Source organism: Podarcis melisellensis (assembly GCF_964234715.1).
Source record: "Podarcis melisellensis genome assembly, chromosome: 2".
NCBI classification, from domain to species: Eukaryota; Metazoa; Chordata; class Lepidosauria; order Squamata; family Lacertidae; genus Podarcis; species Podarcis melisellensis.
Window position 1 is genome coordinate 78,941,864 of NC_138529.1, and position 13,772 is coordinate 78,955,635.

General features: G+C 43.9%; 1 long non-coding RNA gene across 1 annotated transcript; it reads left to right on the forward strand.

Moving 5' to 3' along the window:
- Positions 1–675: 675 nt before the first annotated feature.
- Positions 676–3,062, forward strand: LOC309362678. The gene is made up of 3 exons (XR_014165077.1): positions 676–998; positions 1,381–1,448; positions 2,410–3,062. It is a non-coding gene; the product is annotated as an uncharacterized lncRNA (long non-coding RNA).
- Positions 3,063–13,772: the final 10,710 nt, after the last annotated feature.

A 13,772-nucleotide genomic window follows, 5' to 3' on the forward strand; every position in this document is an offset into this window, starting at 1 on the left:
TTGAATGGCATTTCAGAGCCCTACGGCACATTAAGGGGAGGGGGGGATAATGTGTGTGTGCGCGCACACACCCACACCTTCACCATTTGAAATTGTGCAGCGCACACTTTTGGTTCTGAATGAGAAAGAGGAAGCAGGAAGGGTGGAGGTGAAAAGAAATGGAACATTGACCTAGGCTCTTGAGGAGCCATTGCTGATCAGAGAATACAATATTGGGCTAGATCATCTACAGAGTCCGGACTAAAATTCCCATTCACATTAGCCAATGGTCAGGCATGATAGGAACTATAGTCCACTTTTTGAGATCACCATGGTGGCTACCCCTGTCTTGATGGACCAGTAGCCTGATTTGGGGGAGAAAACTACTGGGGTTGTAAGTTGTTCATTTATCAGCACCAGAGTACCTGTCTTGGATGCTGAAATCCCAGTTTCAGTATCTCCAGCAAAATGGGCAGCAAGGCTGTAAAAGGCCAGTACCTGAGATTCTAGGAAGCCACTAGTCTTCAAAGAAATTGATCCTAGTTGAATTTATATTCTGCCCTTCCTCTTAAAGGAGCCCAGAGCGGAAAAAATGTCCATTTTTTAAAGTGTTCCAAAACATCTAAAACATTCTAAAAACAGTTAGAATCATAAAATCAGAGAGTTGGAAGGGATCCTGAGGGTCATCTTGTCCGATCGCTTGCAATGTGAAAAACACCGAGAAACAATTACAGCTAAAACATTATTTCAGCCAGTGTTGTGAGATTGAGAGGTTTGAACAGGGGAGGGTTAGCAGAGTTAGAATGACTGCAAAACACTCCTAGTAATTAGTTGGCGAAAGGGAGGGTGATGCTGAGGTTGATGAAGCCAGTAGAATACAGCTTCATCTGATCAGCCACTCGTTGAAAAAGCAAATTGCTTGAGCTCTGCAAGGAACTGAAGCAGCCCATTGGGGTGGGATGGAACTACTACACTTGCTTACTGGTTGGTCAGGTGGAGTCAGGTGACAAGGAGGGTAGGTAAAGGTAAAGGTACCCTTGCCCGTACGGGCCAATCGTGTCCGACTCTAGGGTTGCATGCTCATCTCGCTTAAGAGGCCGGGAGCTGGTGCCGTCCGAAGACACTTCCGGGTTACGTGGCCAGCGTGACAAAGCTGCAACTAGCGAGCCAGCACCAGCGCCGCACACGGAAACGCCGTTACCTTCCCGCTATAAAGCGGTACCTATTTATCTACTTGCACTTAAGGGTGCTTTCGAACTGCTAGGTGGGCAGGAGCTGGGACCGAACGACGGGAGCTCACCCCGCCGCAGGGATTCGAACCACCGATCTTACGATCAGCAAGTCCTAGGCACTGAGGTTTTACCCATAGCGCCACCCGCGTCCCATTGACAAGGAGGGTAGCATGATGCAAACACACCAGTGGAGCCAATCTAGCGCTCCTGCCAGTGCAATTGCATGCTTCTGTCAAGGTGAGTGTCAGGAGCAGGTCAGCAATAATTCACACGGTGTCAATGAAGTTAACTCTCTTTTTTCAAAGAAATGGGAATAGCTCAGGAGGCCATCCCTTGTGAGCACAGTAGGTCTTGCCCCAGTGAGGCAGCTGCAAGGACTAAAGGTCCCTGCCTTCTCACAGCTACCTGAGTCTCCTCCTTCCCCAGTTCCTTCCCAAGCAATCTGAGACTCTGATGCCTTCTCTGTCTTTGCCTTGCCCTCTTTATACCTCTACTGGTCCTGGGAGACCAGCAAGGAGGAGAGCTGGACACAGTAGGAGTGGGAGACCCCCTGGCTTCTTCAGCAGCCTGCCTCATCTCTGCCTCTCCCCCCCCCCCAACCTCTCCAGCCTCCATTTCTGCCTCTGATTCTGGACTGCTCTCTGCTGCTGTCTCTTGCTGCTCACGAAACCCTGCTACCTCTTCAGCTTCCAACACCACCTCCTCCCAGTCTGCTCCCTCTTCTCCCTCTGCCCACTCATCGTTGTCCCACCACCAATCCCCTGGGGGATCGCCTTGGCCTTCTCCCTCTTCGTGAGCAACAGAAACCCACTCAACAAGCTATTTCTAACAAGGAGCACAGAGGTTTTTCAACATCTGTTATTCCTGTTGGGGTCATTTATTTATTTATTTTTATTATTAAGTTAAATTGGTTTAATCTGTTCTTAATATTGTGTTTTCATATTAATGATTATTTTTTTTAAAAAAATGTAACCTGCCCTGGGACCATTGGATAAAGGGTGAGTAATTAAGAATGATAATTTATATTCTGTGATTTAATACCATAATAATGGACAACTTGGAATTTTATACATTTTAGTGTAGTTTCTCCCTTTCTGTTGCAAAGAAAGATTTATGCACTTTTACTAGGTTAAAAATTGACCCGCAAAGGTCAATCTTCTTCCCCCATGTTTAATTTCTTCTGCTTTTTTTTTTCTAGGATGGAGAGCACATTTCTAAAAAAAGCATGTGAGTCTTGTCGCCAAACTAGATTTCTTACCACTTGCATGCAAATTATTCTCTTCTGGTAATACAGAAATGGATTTAATTGGTATGCTATGTCTAAAGAAGACAAGCGCTCACAACTCTGACCCTTTGCTACGTCAGCCCATGAATAAGCCAGGGTTCTCTAGGGCCCTCTATCAATGTGGATCCATCACTCAAAAGGTTGTGTCAAGGATCCTCAGGGGTCAGAGTCATTGCATAGATATTGCACATGGCGCAGAGACAGCGGGAGCTGCTGCTGGGAGGATACAGGAGAAGTCTATGAGATGGGCAAAGAGAGAGAGAGAAATCTGCTTTGAGATAATAATAATAAGAACTGTAATCACCCCAATCCTTATAATGAAAAGTCTTACTGATTTTTAGGAGGGCTGAGCAACTGCCACCGTGTTGTCTATTTGAAAAGAAGCTTTGACAACAGTTGTGCTAACTCTCTCTCCAGAAACATTTGTCCTTTTTAACCTTCACTTGAAAGAAATGTTTTGTCCTGTGAGATAAGTAGCTCCATTTCATCCAAGCCTAAAAATACCACGTTGTTTACTTAACATCGGTTTATTCTGCAAAAAGTAAAACATAAATCAATACCTGAAATTGTTATCTGCAATTTATTTGTACATTATGTTCTCTGGACTTGAGAGGTACTGCTGAGTAAGTATATGAGGAGGCTGACCGTTTCCCTGGAGATCTAATGCAGGAGGAGTGGACTTTGGCTGTCTGTTAAAGTGCTAAGTTGTGTCTAAACCTAGGCCAACCTCGACATTTCTAAAGAAATGCAAATACTTTAAAATGACAACAAGCCCCCAGCAAAAGGACGTGTCATTTTAGCAGCTGAAACTTAATTTTTGCACATTTCTTCGGTGAGGGGTCTTTAAAATATGTTTTGGGGTATGAGGAATTCAAATCTGCTGGGGTTTTTTTTGTGTGTGACTGGACAACATTTAGCTTGGTAAGTCTACGTGTGATGAAGAAGCACATAAACTGCTTTCAGAAAACCAAAGAATTTTAATTTTACCTTCTGAAAATGTCAGGCAATGCCAAATAAATATATAATATAACTGCAAGTACTTGGCAATCATTTTAATGATTTCTATGCAATTATGAACACATATAAATTAAGCAAATATAAATTATATTATATTAATTTAACTGAAATTAATTTAATGTAAATCTAAATTATATTATATTATATTAATTTAACCAAATTTAACCAGAATTCTTTGGGGGAAGCCCTGACTGTTTAAAGTAATCTCATAGTGCTTTAACTATGTGGTGTGAATGTGGCTCAATTCATACCATGAGGGAATGTCTGAAAGGTACAAAGGCCCGATATCTACCAATTTATAAAAAGGAAGATATGAAATAAGTCTCTCTCGCTACAGGAAAGCGAATATCCAGCCAATATTTTTGCTTCTCCTCTTCTTGCCCTACAGCTGTGATGACATTATTTTGCCAGTTCTAAAGGAAGCAGGGTTGCAATTAAAATCCCATCCAGAACTGTAGGAGGCTTATACAGCAGACTCTGAATCTGAAACCTGTCCTTTAGTTGATCTCTTAAGGCAGCAGAACAACTCCTTAGAATATGGAGCAGTCATTAAACTGTACCACTGGCGGGAGCTTCTGAGATCATTTGAGTTTGATTAAGCCGCTGAAAAAAAGCTCCAGGCAGAAACAGCCAAAGGGTCTGAATCAAAGCTTATCTGAGGCAAACTCTACAACTCTGACAAATCTCACCGGATTTAGTTGGACTAGCTGTGTGATTAGCGAGGCGTGCAAGTCTAGAGCTTAATCTTGAACCTCTGAAGAAGATTGCCTTTTAAAAAAATAGATCACAATACAAAAAGGATCAATATATCTCACAGTTAGTGGGTCAGGAAGCCATGGGTGTTAACAGGAGCTTAACAGAGTTGGGGGAAGAAAGTCTTGCATATCAATAAAAATTAGTACAAGCACAAGCTGCTCACTTTAAAGTTCATAGAGAAAATATTATTATATACTTGATGACCCCTTTACACATGGACTGACCTCATTAATAAGAATTGTATTTCGGATAGCTATCCCATTTGTATTGTGCTCTGTAGAAAAATGCTAATCTTCTTCTTCACTTCAGGATCAAACTCTAGACTTTGGACGTCTCACTCATTGCACAGCTAGGCTGACTTAATCCAGTGATATTTGAGGAGTTGCTACAGACGATTTAAAAGCTTACCGATACACACACACACACACACACACACACATACACATACACAAAACCGATGTGTGAACTAACCCCAAGGGAAGCTTTATCTAGGATGGTTGGGTGGGCTGGCTTTGGGCTTCTTGGATCCACCTTGGGGTGGTTGTTGTTGTTGTTGTTTACTAGAACCCCAGATCCATCAAGCAGAGCCAGGTGCATAAGTCATGGAACACTAAGTGAGTGTTCCACCCACACAAGGATTTCAGGTCATTTCTTCCTCTCCTCCCTGCTTAAATGTGTTCTAGGGATTCCCCAACTCCCAGGAACATCCTTGTGCTGATGGGATGCATTAGTTCAGGGGTCAGCAAACTTTTTCAGCAGGGGGGCGGTCCACTGTCCCTCAGACTTTGTGGGGGGCCAGACTATATTCTGGAAAAAAATATAAATGAAAATAAATAAATAAATGAAAATAAATAAATGAAAATAAATAAATTCCTATGCCCAACAAATAACCCAGAGATGCATTTTAAATAAAAGGACACATTCTACTCATGTAAAAACACGCTGATTCCCAGACCTTCCGCACGCTGGATTCAGAAGGTGATTGGCCCAGATCTGGCCCCCGGGCCTTAGTTTGCCTATGCATGCATTAGTTAACATTGACAATACAGTGAGAATTGTATCAAAGGGTGTCTCTGAGCACATTCTAAGCACAGGAATTGGTTTTCTGTAGCAGAACTGAACTGAAGTCACAGTTCTCCTTTTGCAAAAAGTCTGCTCCTCAACCAACCACACCCGGCCTAAGCCACCCACAACCTCTCTAACCACCAAGAAAATAAAACAAGCGAATAGTAAGAGAACCCATACAAGTAACGATGACACAAAACCCCACACATACACTAAATAGAAGAATGGAGGAATAACCGCCCAACTCCACCCCACTTACCATTCCCCCTCCCCCTCTTTCCCCTTCTTCCTAACCTAACACTGCATGTAACAATAATGTCTCACAACAAATGAAACTGATCTGTAGGAGAAACCCACACACACACACGTCTGCTCCTTATTACCTTTCTTCATTTCAGCAATTGTTATTCTTAAATAGCTGAGAGTCAGAAATTTTTGCAGAGGAACCAGAAATATACCAGTAGATTCATATCCAGCTTCCGTCAATCCCTAGTCTATCTGAGTTGTGCCCAGGCAAGTTATATTCAGCATAGAGCCATTGAAATGAATGGATCTAAATAATGTCCATTTATTTCAATAGGTCAGCTCTGAACATGGCTAACATTGGAGATAGACCTCTGACTTTATCATAGGGAGCCTCAAACAGGGGCAAGTGTCCTTGACAGGCAAAAGCTGCATGATAAACACCAACAAGATTTAGTGCTTTCTTCTTCTTTTCGCCTTGGAGTGATTAGAATCTGTTGCACTAATGTGCCTATTTTATATATTCTAAGAATATGTGGATAGTTATTTATAAATAAAGCAGCTCTTTCCTTTCGTTCATTAGTATTTGTTTGGAATTATTAGATGAGTGTCGGAATGCCTGTCTATTCTTCAACTCACTTAATTTTAATCAATAATTAAATGAAATTTGTCTTCTTCTTCTCAAATATAGTGGACACTGTGATACATATTGTCTCTCTCAAGCAGCTGTCAGAGAGAGATGTGACAGAAATGCTCCTTGGATGCACTTGTGCCCAGTGGATTACTTTATCATTTCCCAGAGTACAATCTGACCGTCAGAACAGATCTACAATTCTCCATTCCTCCTTGATCCTTCTTACTTCTGCTTCCCTGCCTCCACTCTGAATTTTAAACTAAGAGGGGGAAAGGCAGGACTTCAAGCATATGGCTAGATTAGAACCCTAGTTTTCTGCCAGTTGTTTACTGGTTCATATGTAATGGTATTGCTTACCTTCAGGTATCACTGCTGTCCTTCAGGAGTCTCTGGGAATAGAAATTCCCGGTTAAGAATTCCTTTCATTCCTTGCTGCTACATCTTCTTTTCCAGACTTATGGAGAGGAGGGTCAGCTGGGGGGTTTGAGGGGTGGACATTCCTAGGCAAATTGGTGGGTCTCCTCTTTGGGAGTGGTGGGCCCTGGCTGTGGTGCTAGGAAACATTGTGGGAAATTAAAGCATGGCTAGATCCAGTTGCCTGGTGCTGCTTGCAGGAAAAGAAAAAAGGGAAATAGGGACAGGGCAGGTATAAGCAGATGCCCCAGGATGCCAAGTGCTGACACCAGCTCTAGTAGTGCGTAGAAGACTAATTTCATGGAAGAGAACAGTAATGAAACACTGAGGGGGCAAAGGCAGATTGGGTCAGTACAATATTTGCTGTTTCTTTTGCTTCCATTACAGAAAGGCACCTCATGATGCAGGCATTATCCAGGAATGAAATGGCTTTCATTGGAATAAAGGTAAAGGTAAAGGGACCCCTGACCATTAGGTCCAGTCGTGGCTGACTCTGGGGTTGTGGCGCTCATCTCACTTTATTGGCCGAGGGAGCCGGCATACAGCTTCCGGGTCATGTGACCAGCATGACTAAGCGGCTTCTGGCGAACCAGAGCAGCGCATGGAAATGCCGTTTACCTTCCCACCGGAGTGGTACCTATTTATCTACTTGTACCTATCTACGTGCTTTCGAACTGCTGGATGGGCAGCAGCAGGGACTGAGGAACGGGAGGTCACTCCGTCGTGGGGATTCGAACCGCCAACCTTCTGATCAGCAAGTCTTAGGCTCTGTGGTTTAACCCACAGCGCCACCCGCATCCCCCTTCATTGGAATAGACCTGCCCTAACATGCTTTCCAAAAGTCTTGTACTGATGCTGGGTGAGGCAGGGAGTGGGTGTGTTTTTTTTTTAAAAAAAGAAATATTAAATCATTCCAAACAGTAATATAACTACCTCTGAAAGTTTACTTTATGAAATATTTCAACCATTCTTGTTTACCTCAGACGCGGAAAAGGTCTAGTCCACTGATTTTGACAATGTAAACAATTTTGTGATGAGTAAATCATTCTTACCGCAAGGGGTCCAAGTGCTGCATGGAAGCTGAGGCAAGACCGCAACTCCCGGTGTCCCAAGGCTCACTTAGATCACTTCCAGCACAATGCAGTTGGAGTCTTTTGTGCAAGTAGCATCCACAGGCAGAAGGCAGCACTAGACTCCGCATTTCCATTGAGAATAGTCATGTTTGCATTTGGATTCAGTGCCTGAAGAACATCAAGCTTTGAACATTCCCTCAGCAACCTGATAAAAAAAAAGAACACAGAATATCAATCAATCTTTGTTTCTTCCTGTGTTTAACAGTATTTGTTCTGCATCTGGGACCTGAAGGGATCTGAAATTAACTGAAAAGGCACGGCAAGGCTAGATTTCAGTGTCTAAGTCTTATGTACTAGCTTGGCTTCTCTTTCTCAACTTACGTATATGATAGTTGAGGGTTTCTCAAATCTTAGCATTGGAGGTCTTGTGGGAATTGTATGTGTCTTTGGTCTCCTTTGTTTTATTTTAAAATGTATGCATTTAGCCTTTGGGGTAAAGAATGAAAAGATTAAAGCACATCTCTGCTGCATCCTAAAGACTCCAAAGTCAGACGATCAAATAAATAAATAAGCATGAACATGAGATTCCCGCTTTTTAAATTAATTGTTTATAAGCCAGTCATTGTATCCTGCAGTTAAGCAATCCGCTGAATTAAGCAAAAGAACATAACAGCACAAGATGAACATCATATTGCAACTGAAGCCATTAACGGAACTGATGCATTTCCTCATAAATTGTCTGGTCAATATAAAACATTTTAAAAGTTATTAGAAACTAAGGACACCAACTATTTCAAAATAAGTCATCTAAGAGGCTTGAATAAACAAACAAAAAGTCTTCTTCTGGCACAACCATGATAGCTATGTTCTACCTCCACGTTCAGAGGCAGCAATGCTCCTGGAATACCAGTTGCTGGCAATCGTAGGTGGGCAGAGTGCTGTTGGGCTCAGGCCCTGCTTGTGGGTTTCCCACATGCATATGGGTGACCACACTGAGAACAGGATGCTGGACTAGATTGGCTTGGTCCAGCAGGCTCTCCTTGTGTTCTTATGCACCCAAAATATCGCATATGTTGTCAAGTGAACCTCTTGGGGAACATTTTTCCATAACTTAGGGTTGTCACTATTGAAAAGGTCCTCTGAAAAGGCACTGGGGGTTGCCTGCTTCACTTAATTTGGTGGAGGCACTCCAAGCAGAGCCTCTGAAGAAGGCTACACGATTCTACATCCCATCTAACAAAGATCCTTGCAGCACATCAAAGAAATGGGTGGAATCCAGTTGGTCCTTTTTGGTGCTGTTGCTCCAGTGGAAGCATGCACTAATGGTGGGGGAAGAGAGTCAGTACCCCTAGAAAATCTATTCTGAAGGGCTGGGGAACCCTCAAACGCAGGGCACTCTGATTGGTTGTTGTGGTTTTAGCAGTGACCTCTCCTTCTCCCTGCTAGGGAAGTGTTACAGGTGTCAAGGACTCTGGGAAATGTAATTTCATCAGAGCCCCCGATGTCCTTAATGTGGGCATCAGGTGCTGTAGGGAAATTATGTGTCCCAGAGTCCCAGAATCTAGCATACTGCTAGACCAACATTCCAGGCGCTAGGGATGGTGATAAGGAAGAAGAGGAAGGGCTAAGAGACTTCTTTCCTTCCCCACCACTGAAGCAACGGCAGTGAGAGCAGGAGAGAGTAAAGCCTATTCCCACACTCCATGGCTTCTCTGTGGCTTGGATTGGAACCTGAGCTGTGGAAGAGTTATGGGAGAATAGTCCCTGTAGGAACTCAAGTGCCATTTTGAGTTAACCAAATTTGCATCCCAACGCTGGTAATTCTGAAGGTTCACCAAGATACACCTCTATCCAGTACAAAAGGGACACGCCTTCCTTTCCACATCTCCTGTTGCCCTCCTTGCCGCCGTTCCAGCACAGCTGCATCATGCTGCCTCCTTTCCCCCCTTTCTTCCATTACCAGTAAAACCTTCAGCCAACCCTCTCCAATAACACTCAAGGAAATATTTCAGATAATGCATAGTAAATGCAAACTGGGACCCACCAAAACCTCTGTCTGCTGGAAACTCAATTACCTCTAAAGCTCCGAGAACACAACTTCAAGAACTTCCTTAGGAAATCCAATATCCTCTGTATTCTAGTATTATCAGCAAGTTAGCAGATTCTACCACTAAACAGATCAAGAGGATTTGTTTCTCACAGAGAATGCCCCACTGGGAGCTGGTGGGGGGACGGGAGGGGGGGTGACGGGGAAGCAGGAAATCATCGTGACCTTGAGGGCGGGCAGCTTCCTTAATCAATTGGCAGCATTCTGCTGAGCATCAGTGTTTTGAAGCTTGCAGCATGAGAGAGATCCTATACCTGTTGGGGAAGAGGAGGTGGGGCTGGCAGCAACGAAGTCACACAGAGGAGAAGTTTCTTGGATCAAGAGACCTGACAAATTAACTTTCAAATGTTCCAGAAAATGTAAGAGGAATAAAGAACTTAGAATGGAAGCGGCGCTGAGGAAAGTGGGTCACATAATTAGTCAAAACATAGCTTTCTATTCTGCACAGATTATAAGATACTTTTTTTGCTTCTGGTCTTTGAACATCCCCAGTCATTATCCTCCTGGCCCATTTTGATCTTAAGAAAAGTGGTGGGGGCGGGGTGGTGGTTTAGGGATCATTGTATAACAAGGTGCCATTTAGAGCAGGGCTGAAAAACCTGTGACTCTTTCAATGTCAGACATCTGCCCCAGCCACTAGGACCAAGGTGAATAGGGATGGGAGTTGTGCTCCAGGGTCCTGGACTGGTTGGATGCAGAGGAATGGTGGGAGGAAACTGCTGGGGAACCTGCAAGGGAAAAAGGCTCAGGACCTAGGGAGTAGTGATGGGACAATGTTGAGTGGGAAGAGGCAGAAGAGGGAGAAGACTGGGAGGAGAAAGTGTTGCAAACTGAAGAGGTAACAGGGCTTAGTGGGCTGGGAGAGTCTGTGGCAGAGAGCAGTCCAGAATCAGAGGCAGAAGCAGAAGCAGGGGATGAGGGAAGACAAGAGGCAGAGATGAATCTGGCTGGTGAAGAGTCACAGGTGTGTCTCCCCCCCTCCTGCTGCGATCAGCTCTCCTCCTCTCCCTGTCTCCCAGAACCAGAAGAGACATGGAAAGAATGGAGGAAAGGTTGGCTTAACGCAGGCACAGTCTCTGATTGCTTGGGGAAAATCCTGGGGAGAAGGAACTGCTATGCTCATTTAGGCCTGATACTCTGTGCAGATTGTGTTCTTGCTAATAAAGAGTTAACTCCGACTTGAATGGTGCTTGCTTTTGTCATCCAGCTTGCCAGCTTGCTTTTGTCATCCAGCAACAGCTGGAAGACTGCTGGTTCCCCATACCTGATTTAAGGAGTCAGAAACAAGTCCCCTGTAGATGTTGTTGAACAACAACTTTCATTAGCCCCATCCAGCATGGCCATTAGTTAGGGTGGATGGGAGTTGTAGTTCAACACATTGGCTAACCCTGGTCTGCCTCTGAAGTGCAACAGCTTTCAAAGCTTTCATGCCTTGGCCATTTGCTCTGCTCTTGATCTTTCAAGAGTTGGATGCTAGGAACTGAATTTGGATATGCCTGCATTCAAGGCAGGGTACTAGTATGGATGCTAAAGCTAAGCCTTTCTGGAAGAGAGTTAATTTAGAGACAACTGAGGACTTTTTCAAAGGACTGGCTTCAAACTAGAGGCCAATATACTATATTTTCCACTTCCCTGAGGTTTCTCCTTTTTAAAGACCCAGGAGTTGTGGCTGTTTTTCAGTTGCACATAACAACCATAAATTGCTGAAGAAGAGGCACCATCTCCTTGAAAGTTCAAATTTGTGTCAGCAAAACCAAGCACAGTGATAATCACCTTCCAAAAGTCCCTTTCAGACAAGTTATTCCCCCCCACGAGACCCATCAGCGCAATTTAATACACAAAGAAAGTAATTAGTGAGATGTTTGTGCTAACTTCTATTCCCCCTGCAAACCAAGTCCTGACTTCTGAGTGCTCCGTAACCACACTGTGTCGTTTGGCAGCACACCAAAGAATGCTGACAGCCATCCCATAATTGTGTTAGCAACTTTTTATTTCTTCGGATCCGTTCATTTTATGATACCTCGATGCCCTGCAAATTCATAAGCTTCTTTGCTAATGACAGCAGCTGAAGTAAGAAATACATTCCCTGCTCTGGTAGCGAATAGACACATCAGCAACTTCTGAAAGTGCAGCCTATACCTTTGCTAGTGGCTGGAATAGGTCAAGTGGATCTCATTTATTTCTAGTTTATTACTCTAAATAAAACACAGTTGCACTTCACTAAAACTACTCCATGCAGGCAGTCTTCAGGAACAGTTATTTATTACAACCTAGCGCATGCCTATGCCTATAGGGAAGAGAGGAGGGAGAGAAGAGGGTTGCCATTTAAATATTTGGCTAGAACTGCAAGCCTGTTCTGAGTGTGTACTCTTTTGGGCAGAGGTGGGGACGCATGCCAATGGTGGACTGGCCAAGCAATGAATTAATGTTAATTTTACCTTTGCACAAATGGCCATTTTCTACTCAAACTCACACACCACTCCCTACCCCCCAAACAAGCAAGCAAAAGGCATTATCAGAGTTCCAGCTAGGCAAAAGCACACAACGAGGGAGTGAAGATGTGGCCTGAGTAGGGATATGGATGGGGTAAAACTCCAAAGGTCATATGGAGAGGTCTGGCAGGTCACATTTGGCCCTTTGGCATGAGCTTTCCCCACCCGTGTTTTAGGGCATTATTTTAACAAAGGCTATTAAGCGACTTGATCTCTTGCCCAGAGTCCCTCTCAGTCAGAAGGAAAAGCAACCATCCTAACCTAGGTCTGCTAGCAGAACAGAGTGTGAAGAAAACACACTTTGATCATGGCCAAGTGATTAGGATCAAGTGGTTTTCTGCGCCTTAAAGTAAATCAGGGGTATTGCTGCTTTTATATTGTTATGAGTTTTGGTGCCAGTTTGTGGGTACAAGGCACCCATAATTCCTGGATTTAGTAAGTGTCAGAATTTAATTGATGCTTGAAAAGTTAAACTGGAAACTGGACTCTTAATAGCTGGACTTAGCTTCCTGTGTCAGGAGACTGCTAGAGAAATAGGCCATTAACAGAGAAGAAAGAGAAGATGGGCCATCAGCAAAGAAGACTCTCTGCCAGCCAGCAGATGGGTGGAGCCACACCTTGACCTCCAAGATTGTAAGTCAGAAAACAATGCCAGAGTTTTTGTTAGGAAGAAGTTTTAGGATTTCAGATGGCTCTGGTGTGATCAAGGGGGAAAGGGGTCTGTCAGTTAAATGCAACAAGCTAGAGGGGAGGCAGTGGAAGACAGGAGTGCCTGGCGTTCTCTGGTCCATGGGGTCACGAAGAGTCGGACATGACTAAACAACAACAGAGTGGAGGGGTTCAGAGCACAATGTGAGCTGCTTGCTTTGAATTGGAGGCTGCAGCAATGGGAGAGACAGGACCCTCTTGGAGTGTGAACCCCCCATCGTAGGCTCAGGTTGTATATATGTGTAAATAAACCCAGTGCTATTTTTCTAGGAAAAGAGGTGACAGAACTCACCATGAACACCTCCCTTGTTCTCTTATAATGGCACTGCTGCCCACCTGAGAAGTGCTGGAACCATATATCATAAAGGCACCATGGTATCCACTGTACCTCTTTTCCAAAGGAAACACCTGGAATCTCACACCACTCAGATATGGTGGTGGAACTGGTTTTGCTGCCTTAAATCCACCAATGGAAAACCTCTTCCCTGCTAACTCACAAGGGTAGTAATGGTACTTTGTGCTGTTAAAATAGAATTTTGACTTACCTGAATTCAGAATTTGCACAAAGCTGTCTTGTAGCACAATCCACTCAGGATGCCCACTCAGAAGTAAGTCCAAGGAAAGTGTGATTAGGACTGCAGCACAAAGCAGCAACTGCAGATAGCAAACCTAAACAAAACAAAGCAAATCGAGGACATCTACAGATGGAGTTGAAATGTGCCTTTCATTTCTGAGTTCCTGAGATAATCAAAGAAACTTTTATGATG